We start from the raw sequence: 10,076 nt of genomic DNA, 5'->3' as shown, positions 1-10,076 counted from the left end.
CTACAAGTTACGTATTGCTGTTGGTACGTGACACAGACTTGGTCTTCTGGGCAGTACCGGTCTTGGCATGGGTCATTTAATGAGTTTAATCTACAATCCAGATAAGCTAAAACAAATACCAGTTTATTTTCAATATAATAGTTTTTCAATTAAAAGCAAAATTACCAATAATTAATTTTGAACGTATTTTAAAAGGCATTCAGTTATTAAAAATAATCATCAAAAATTTAGTACGCCACTGTATTTTTGAAAAATGAAATGGAAACTTATTTCCATAAATTTATTACAATGTATCTAGTATATTGTGATTATTAAATTAAAATTTGGACTAAACTATTTTTTGTTAAATACTGTAAAAGTTTGACGTCGAAAACAAGTCTAGATAATTAGCATCATAAATTATTTTTATATTTTAATCTGTTAGCACGGTTAATAAAAGATTGTTAGAAAATATCTGTAAATTAGTACAGGGTGGTCCTGCTTGTAATATTCGAACTTTAACAAAAAATAATCATTCATTTTTTAAACATAAAAACCCATACAATTTCTAGAGATACTTAAAGAAAATTTAGTGTACAGGGTGTGTCATGAATGTCTCATGTGAATTATTGAAAAAATTTCATGAAAAATTAATTCAACATATTTAATAACAAAAAAAAATCATTTTGATATAATGTCATGCCGGTCAATTAAAAAATCCTCTTCAGATATGCAAAAAGGGGGGTTAGGTGATAAAATATCAAAAAAAATCAAAAAGAAAAGTTGCTTATATCTTGATTTTGCGTCTTTGTGCCAAGTTTTTCTGAACTTTTTCCAAAAAAAGCTTTTTTCGATAAAATTACACAAAATAAAGTAAATCCAACAAAAATCATTCGTAATACAATATTTTATTTTACCTATATATACCGTAAATAATCATAAAAACCATCAAAATCTATTTTTAAGATACCTAACTGGTTCCAATGGCTTATAGATAAAAAAAAACTTCAACACACCACACAATATTTTTTTTTCATCTAAACCTTAGTACTAAACAATTTATAAAATCTATAAAGTCATTTTGAATCTGCCAGTTTCAATTTATCTTTTATACAGGGTGTCCCAGGAATAAGTGTAGTATAATTCAACCCCAGAAACACGCCCATGAGGTTTTTTCGCAAAAAAATTGAAAATTCGAAATTTTTGGAAATTTTTTTAGTTTTTAGTTAAAAAACATAATTTTTTGATAATATGGCAACATAGGTATTAGATTAAATTTACAAGAAAGAAAATCCAGTGGTTCTCAAAATTTTAGCAAAAAATCATTTTTTTTTGGAAATTTTCAAAGTAAAATAACTCCGTTATTTTGGACTCATTTGAAAAACCATACAGAGAAAATATATTTATTTTATCGAGATCTACCACCCCTTAAAATGCACTTATTTCTTTTTCTAAACTTTTTTCGCAAAATTAAATAATAAAATAAATTCTCATTTGTGCAGAAACTTTATGGCACACCCTGTATAATTTTTAAGGTAAATTATCGATGATACTTACTGTCTGTACAGGATCCCTTAAAACAGCAACCTCCGCAACAATCGTAATCATCCGAACACTAAAACAAACGGTTTAAACATTTTTTTCAACTACGGTACAAATGAACTACTCACGGTTTGCCCGTAAAACCGACAGTCCTGAGCCCAAACGGCACTGGCAAACGCACAAATACCCAAAACCACCGCACGATATACCATGTTCCTTGCTTTTTTCCCAACGAATACCGTTTTTTTTCTCTAAATCTATCGCAGAATCGATAAAAATGCTAAAGCGCCAAGGATTTTGGCGCTACTCTACTAATTAGATATATTAAACTTATCCTCAAACACACGATCCTCTTTTGAAAATATTTACTCTACATATTTACAGACACTGATACCATGTAGGATCGGAAATAAAACGGCGTCGCAGTGTCCTTCGATTTTTTTTAACTGTCTGAGGAAGGAGTATAAACAAAACTAGCGAGAACGTGTTAAGCGATTTTCATGCATCCGTTGTCCGACGATACGTTGATACGATATTAATTTTATTGGTAGAAATTAAAGACTTTGATTGGTTAGAAAATAACGCAGTTTTAAATTTATTGCATTTTCATGCCTCCGTTTATCGGATATACGTTGGTGTCATTTTATATTTTTGTTTCCATAACGATTTTGCTATTTTACCTTTGAATAAGAAGACTAAGGAAGGAGCATAATGCTATCCATGTATTGATGCATGGTGGGCGGAAAAAGGACTCTAGGGTGGGGATCCTTGACAGTTCTGTTTGACGATTCATTTGACACATTTGAATTTGATTTGAAATTTTGTGGATTTGTCAGCCTTTACGGAGCTTATTTTATGTTATTTATTATTTATTCTACTACTGATAATTGTATAAAGGTAGTAAATCTAGATGGAAATTGTGGCAGAACTTAAATTAACAGTGACACTATCGCGATTTATCGAAAAAGACTCTAAAATAGTTGGTTGTGTAGCGTGCGGTAGATCTCGGCAAAAATCAAGTGAAATAATGGAACAACTTTTCGCTAGTAAGTGACTATATAATATACATACGTGTAGTAAACCGATCATTTATGAAATTCACTTAAATTAATTAAATTATATATTTTTTCTTGCATTTTTGCTTTTATTTACTACTTGTCAAAGATTAGATGTCAAAGAATTTAGATACGTCAATTTGACTTACCTGCTTCAGTAGCGTATCGGATGTTTGTGTTAATAAGTAATTATTAAAACTAATCTATTTTTATTATAATAATATATTTTAACAATTTTAATAACTACCAACTATATTTACTCACAACGTAAAATAAAAAAAAATTATTGAGTACCCCACGTCTACCCTACATCATAGTTTTACATTTTTTAAATAAAATTGAAAAAAAAATATTTGAGTCCCATCGCGGTGGACCTAAGATTTTTGATATGCTCCATCCTTAGTCTTCTTATTCAAAGTATTTTACTTATATTTTTATTAAGGTTAGATTAAATTTGTCAAAAAAGTGTCAAAACGTCCGTTATCGTATGAACGGATCCGTTGACGGGTTGAAGTAAAATATTTACCGATGAAAAGTGGCGCGAAAACGCTATGACCAATCAGAGCACCGTCGGACCATCGTATCAACGTATAACGGACGCATGAAAATCAAGCTTTAGTATTTCAATATGGTTGACTATTTCTGGGGTTTATCAGTGGTATGATAATTTTGTTTAAACGTGTTAAAATTTAAATAGGGTAGACTCAATAATATTATTGTTTTGTTTTATGTTGAATCAATAAATGTTATTAATTTTTAATAATAATTTATAATAATCCATCGATGACATTCGCCCTTTGAATAAGAAGAGTAAGGAAGGAGCATATGAAGAATCTTAGGTACACCGCGATGGGCCTCAAATATGGCCGACTTAAATTCCGGTTTATCAGTGTCGTTCTAATTTTATTTAAAAAATGTAAAACTATGATGTAGGGTAGACGTGGGGTAGACTCAATAATTTGTTGTTTTATTTTACGTTGTGAGTAAATATAGTTGGTAGTTATTAAAATTGTTAAAATATATTATTATAATAAAAATAGATTAGTTTTAATAATTACTTATTAACACAAACATCCGATACGCTACTGAAGCAGGTAAGTCAAATTGACGTATCTAAATTCTTTGACATCTAATCTTTGACAAGTAGTAAATAAAAGCAAAAATGCAAGAAAAAATATATAATTTAATTAATTTAAGTGAATTTCATAAATGATCGGTTTACTACACGTATGTATATTATATAGTCACTTACTAGCGAAAAGTTGTTCCATTATTTCACTCAATTTTTGCCGAGATCTACCGCACGCTACACAACCAACTATTTTAGAGTATTTTTCGATAAATCGCGATAGTGTCACTGTTAATTTAAGTTCTGCCACAATTTCCATCTAGATTTACTACCTTTATACAACAATCAGTAGTAGAATAAATAATAAATAACATAAAATAAGCTCCGTAAAGACTGACAAATCCACAAAATTTCAAATCAAATTCAAATGTGTCAAATAAATCGTCAAGCAGAACTGTCAACAAGGATCCCCACCCTAGAGTGCTTTTATGGTGCTTTTTCCGCCCACCATGCATGAATACATGGATAGCATTATGCTCCTTCCTTAGTCTTCTTATTCAAAGACATTCACCATATAATTTTACTTTTAAAATGACAGCCATCTTCATTTCATAGCCATCGCAGGATTTTTTGAACATCAGGAACATTTCAAACTACACTTTTTCAAACATGTCCTTCAAATGTTTCAATTTAATAGCTGCTAGTGAGAACATTTTTTTTCCATCATATTGTATTTCTAATAAAAATAAATAAGTTGTCACTTTATAAGTCACTATGACATTTTTTTTCTCGATTGTGTGGTATTTATCAAACCGCACGTCAAGTTATATGGCTAGTTTGTTTTTTTGTACCTGTGCAAGCAAACAACAAACAGATTAAGTTACAATTTTTAGTTTATTAAACCACGTGACCAGTACATTGTTTGATTTTTGCGCACTATCGAGCAAATCCATTACTTTGATGAAATAATTTTCAGGGAGATCGTTCTTTCTGGACGTTAATAATCGTGTAAGCATGGCCCAAGCTTCGGAAGAGTTCGGTGTAGCATGTACGGCTTTCTGAGCGTAGATCAGAGCTTTCTTTGAGTCTCCAGCCATATAAAACGATAAAGCTACCAGATATAATACCTGAAAAAATGGACAAATATCTAAATACACTTCCCCAATAAATTAACGCACCACAAAAAAATAAACAAAAGTTTAAGTTAAGTTTTTGTCAAAACCACTTATCCGATGTGGACGATTTTTTTTGAATGATAGGTTATTCTTTCCACAATGTTGCTATACTAACTGTATTTTGATAGGAACCCTTTTTATACTAATACCGGATGTAGCAATTATAACGTGTTTTTTAATAAAATTTGTGACACCCTGTAGAGTTGATCAGTTACAGTATCAAGTTGAAATTGAAATCACATTTTAGCCTTATCTTTTTTTTACATTTTGTTTTTTTATTTACTCCAGTATCTTCCTTATTACACGAGAAACAACATTTTATAGGATGACATGATTTAAGATTGGTTTTAATTAATATTTTTCCATTTTACTCACTAAAGTAAGTAGCAAGCTATGGAAAAACACGGATTACCAGTAAATGTCAAATAGAGATGCTAGTTTCTATGCAAACTTGTAGACCATTAGTATCTCTGAGCTGAGTTTAAAGGGTCCGAGCTATTACGAAACGTTGTCTTAATTTTTGAGAGTTTTTAAAAACGTCTTGAATCGGATTGGTTCTTCGATTCCGGCCTTGTCCCGGCCTGCGACAATTACTTCCAGTATCTCTATACCGTTGTATAACTCGTGAAATGGTTGAGTGAGTTACATTAAATCGTTCACCAATTCTTTGGTAGCTCCAACCTTCCTCGGAGAATATTAATGCTTAAGCACATTCTTCGCCAGTAAAATTTCTTGGTTCACGCACGCTGCATATTTTGATATAATAAAAGCGGACGAAAACGACTAACACTGACAACAAGCATCTCTATTTGACATTTACTAGTAATCCGTGTTTTTCCATAGCCTGCTACTTACTTTTGTGAGTAAAATGGAAAAAATGTTAATTAAAACCAATATTAAATCATGTCATCCTATAAAATGTTGTTTTTCGTGTAATAAAGAAGATAATGGAGTAACAAAAAACAAATGTAAAAAAGATATAAAATGTGATGTCAATTTTAACTTGATACTGTAACTGATCATCTCTACAGGGTGTCACAAATTTTATTAAAAACACGTTATAATTGCTACACCCGGTATTAGTATAAAAAAGGTTCCTATCAAAATACAGTTAGTATAGCAACATTGTGGAAAGAATAACCTATCATTCAAAAAAAAACGTCCAAATTGGATAAGTGGTTTTGACAAAAACTTAACTTTTGTTTATTTTTTTGTGGTGCGTTAATTTATTGGGGAAGTGTAGTTTTTTTGTACGAATTTGAATAAAAAAAGAAATTAAAATAAAAGGCTATAGCCGGATTAATATGGGAAATCTGCCCCGTGGCTTTTTTGACTCGCACTCAGGTGATCGATTTTTTGTCGAATCAAAATAATTCACCTAAATTTTTAGTTCTTTAACTCGAACGGTTTTTCAGATTTTCAAAAAAAACTGTTTTTTCGATTTATTTTATAATCGATTAACGTTTTTTTTTTGAAAATAATATGATCAAGATTCTTAAACGAAAAGGCGATTTTAGACAGGAAAGAAAAATTAAAATCTTCATTTTTTTTTAACCTTTTGTGAAATATGTCACTCACTAAACATCGTCAGAAAATTTCTTTTTATACTTCACACTCAGGAATTTTTAGAATTTTTGAAGTGGTGGAACAATTTAAAAAATTAAAAAAAAAACTCATTTTTTCTAAAATTCTGTTTTAACTAGGGAATGCAATCTCAATCAGTATCTCAATCCCGCAAAACCCGCGGGATTAAAGCAATCAATCCCCCGGATCCGCAAAATTGCGGGACTGTAAACAGTAGTCATACATTTGGTCCTAAATGGTACAAAAGGCATTGCACATTTTGCATAGGCCCACAATATATTGATAGAGCGTGTATCTTAAACTAGCTGTATAGAAATTTGCACTGATGTATACAGGGTGTTCAAAATATATTTAATATTAAATAAACTTAAATTTTATTATAATTTATCTACTTATTTTATAAATAAAAAATATTATTCTGACGTTGAAGTTTTTTTTTAACCTGTGTTAGTTATCTGCTTTTTAGATACACTCTATATCAATAATTTTTTGGCATACGCAGAATGTGCAAAGCTTTTTGTACCATTTAGGACAATACATACGTATGACTAAAAAATGCATATTTTTAAAAAAAACGTCGTATTTTCCTTAAAAACCAAAAAATTAAAACTAAAAAAAAAAAAAAATTTTTCTAATTTCAATAGATATTAGTCAATTTGGTAAAAATTTCGATTTTTAAAATTGTAATGGTGGTAAAAAAGTTTTTGGCCAAATTTTCATACTCTTTATAAAACACCCTGTATACGAGAATTGGCTAAATATATTTTCGAAAACCACATAGCATCTTAATCACAATAGATGCACCTAAAACCTGGTCCAAACTGCATCCCAAAATCTTTTTTTAGTTCAAAAATATAAAAAAAAAAAAAAAAAAAAAAATTTGCTTGTTCCGATAATTATGTCCGCCAGTTTATTTGACGAAATTGTTCACAAGTACTAGTTAAACGCTTTTCTTCACTTACGCACATAGCCAGAAAGAAATCTAATAACTAACCTGCTGTGCTAACCTGTTTGTTTCCACTTATTTTTAATGGCCTAGCCGTAAGGGGAATCTCCCGGGTTCCGAGCGTCGACGCACGGCCCGAAACGAAGCGGTTTAACCTTGATCGAGATCGATATTTCGGTTAGTAATGTGTCGATCCCGCACGGTAAATCCCGCAACTTTGATCCCGCGAAACCTCTGAGGGATCAGCATTTGGTGGGATCCAGCATTTGCGGGTTTGCATTCCCTAGTTTTAACTAACTTATATTTTTTAGTTTAGAAAAGTGCGTAGAAAATATTTTTTACTTCACCACAATGATATTGCTTATAGTTATTACGTAAAGACTGAGTTTTTGAAAAATTCGCGTCAAGCTGAATAAATAATAATATATCTTCATTTTTTTATAACAATCTTTATGTTTATGTCTGGCAAGGATGTGTATTTTTAATGAAAAATATTTCTACGCACTTTTAAACTAAACAAAAATATAAGTTAGTTAAAACAGAAGATTTTAGAAAAAATGAGTTTTTAATTTTTTTTATTAGTTTTTTTTTTTTTTTTAAAAATTCTAAAATTTACTGGAGTGTATAGGGGTATAAAAGAAATTTTCTGACGACTTTTAGTGAGTGATATATTTCACGAAGGTTAAAAAATGAAGATTTTAATTTTTTCCTCCTAAAAATCGGCTTTTCGTTTAAGAATCATGATTATTTATTTTATTTTTTATTTTATTTAAACTACTCCCTTACAAACACCAAAAGAATAGTTGTTACAGGTAAGGGACTTAAATCTAAATAAATTAACTTAACAAAACTAAAACCACTGTACATAAAATGCAATAAATAAAAAAAAATAGTTGAATTGAAACTAAATATACAAAGTAAAAAACAAAATGTGCAGGTATAATATCACTTCACTGTGGTGAAGGAGGTATGATTTAGGATCTTATTTATTTTTACATTTGTATGGAAAATATCTATATTAAACTGACTTAACACTGCATTACATTCGTCCAGGATGTGGCACATATAAGAACTGACCGTATATATATTAAATGTTTTATTTGAATTTGTTAAAGTGACGTAGGCTAATTTTTGGGACATGAAATTTGATATTATTTATTAGATCTGAATTATTGAGTTTATAATTATTTATTATGTTATATATCATTATTAAACATTGTACGATTCTTCGGGCGTGTAGATCCTGGAAGTTGAATGAGCTTAACATGTTTTTATATGATACCAGCAGAGGGAAAACTGGATAAACACCATTTTGTTTAAAATATAGATATCTAGAAATTTTTTGGATTTTCAATCAGGATCGCGATTGCATTCCGCTGTAGGAGTCCATATAATTGATGCATATTCTAAGTGAGGCCTAACTAAGCAATTGTACAGTTTGGACAACGTACTAATTTGTTTGAAATGCTTAGAGTTTCTAATAAGAAAACCCAGCATTTGATATGCTTTATTAACCATGTTTCGATAGTGTAGATTAAACCTTAAGTTAGATTCAAACGTTATGCCCAGATCTTTGATAGCCCTACTTTCAGTCAGAGTTTCACTATGTAAACGATATTCAAAATTTATCCTCGTTGATTTACGTGTAAAGCTCACAAATGAACATTTTTGTTAAGAAACATTTTATTGTTTGTAAACCAAGTCATAACATTTGTCAAATCACTCTGAAGATCAATACAGTCACTCTCGGAGGCAACACTTTTGTAAATCTTGAAATCGTCCGCAAACAAAAGACACTCGGAGTGCATTATGCATTCCGGAAGATCATTCACAAAAGAATAAACAGCAATGGCGAAATGCTGCTCCCTTGTGGAACTCCTGAAGTGACAGTAAATGCGTCAGATGTTTCGTTGCCTATTCTAACAGTACAGGTTCGATCTGTCAGATAGCTTTTGAGCAGCTCAAAAGCTTTTTTGGAAAGACCAAAATGTATAAGTTTGTTAAGTAGTAGTTTGTGGCTTACTTTGTCGAATGCTTTTTCAGCATCGGTATAGATGACATCTAATTGCTGCTTATTATCAATCGCAAGGGATGCTGAATTTGTGAAAACGCTTAAATTAGAAATAGTTGATCTATCTTTAAGGAATCCATGCTGTTCTTTCACAATGTGTTCATTGATTAAAAGTTGCAAATTCTCATGGAGTATGATTTCAAAAACTTTAGCGAGTGGACTAAGTAGATTAATAGGTCTGTAATTTTGAATTTTATCACCCAGCTCTTTTGTAAATTGGAACTACTATTGATTTTTTTAATGTATCGGGAAATACTCCCGTATTAAGAGCGCAATTGAATAAATGAGTCAAAGGCTTTGCTAGTATTTCTGCACATCCTTTAAAAATATAAGAGGGGATATTGTCAGTGCTAACGGACTTTTTCGATTTTAATTTCTTTATAGCTGCTAGAGTCATGTCATTTGTTATTTCAACGAAGTCAAAATTGCCCCAGAAATCACCGAAATCCGAATAGACATCGATTTCAGACGGTTCATAAACTCCTTTAAAGTAGTTTGCAAAAGCGTTAGCAATATCCAGACTTCCCTCGTAGGATGTATCGTTGTGAATAATATGTTCAGGTACCCCGTTGCCCTGCGATTTAGACTTTATAAACTTCCAAAACCCACTCGGATCGAGTGACGCAGCAATACGTAACTGAACGAAGTATTTGAG

At 30.8% G+C, this 10,076-nt stretch overlaps 1 long non-coding RNA gene across 1 annotated transcript; it reads right to left on the bottom strand.

Moving 5' to 3' along the window:
* Positions 1–19: 19 nt before the first annotated feature.
* On the bottom strand, positions 20–1,859 carry LOC115881824. The gene is made up of 3 exons (XR_004050092.1): positions 1,650–1,859; positions 1,537–1,594; positions 20–106 (listed from the first exon to the last, which is right to left on the bottom strand). It is a non-coding gene; the product is annotated as an uncharacterized LOC115881824 (long non-coding RNA).
* Positions 1,860–10,076: the final 8,217 nt, after the last annotated feature.

The sequence above is a fragment of the Sitophilus oryzae genome, unplaced genomic scaffold (assembly GCF_002938485.1).
Source record: "Sitophilus oryzae breed Bouriz unplaced genomic scaffold, Soryzae_2.0 scaffold_1742_pilon_pilon, whole genome shotgun sequence".
Taxonomy (NCBI): Eukaryota; Metazoa; Arthropoda; class Insecta; order Coleoptera; family Curculionidae; genus Sitophilus; species Sitophilus oryzae.
The sequence above is the reverse complement of the archived record's forward strand: the minus strand, read 5'-3'. Positions and strand labels throughout refer to the sequence as shown.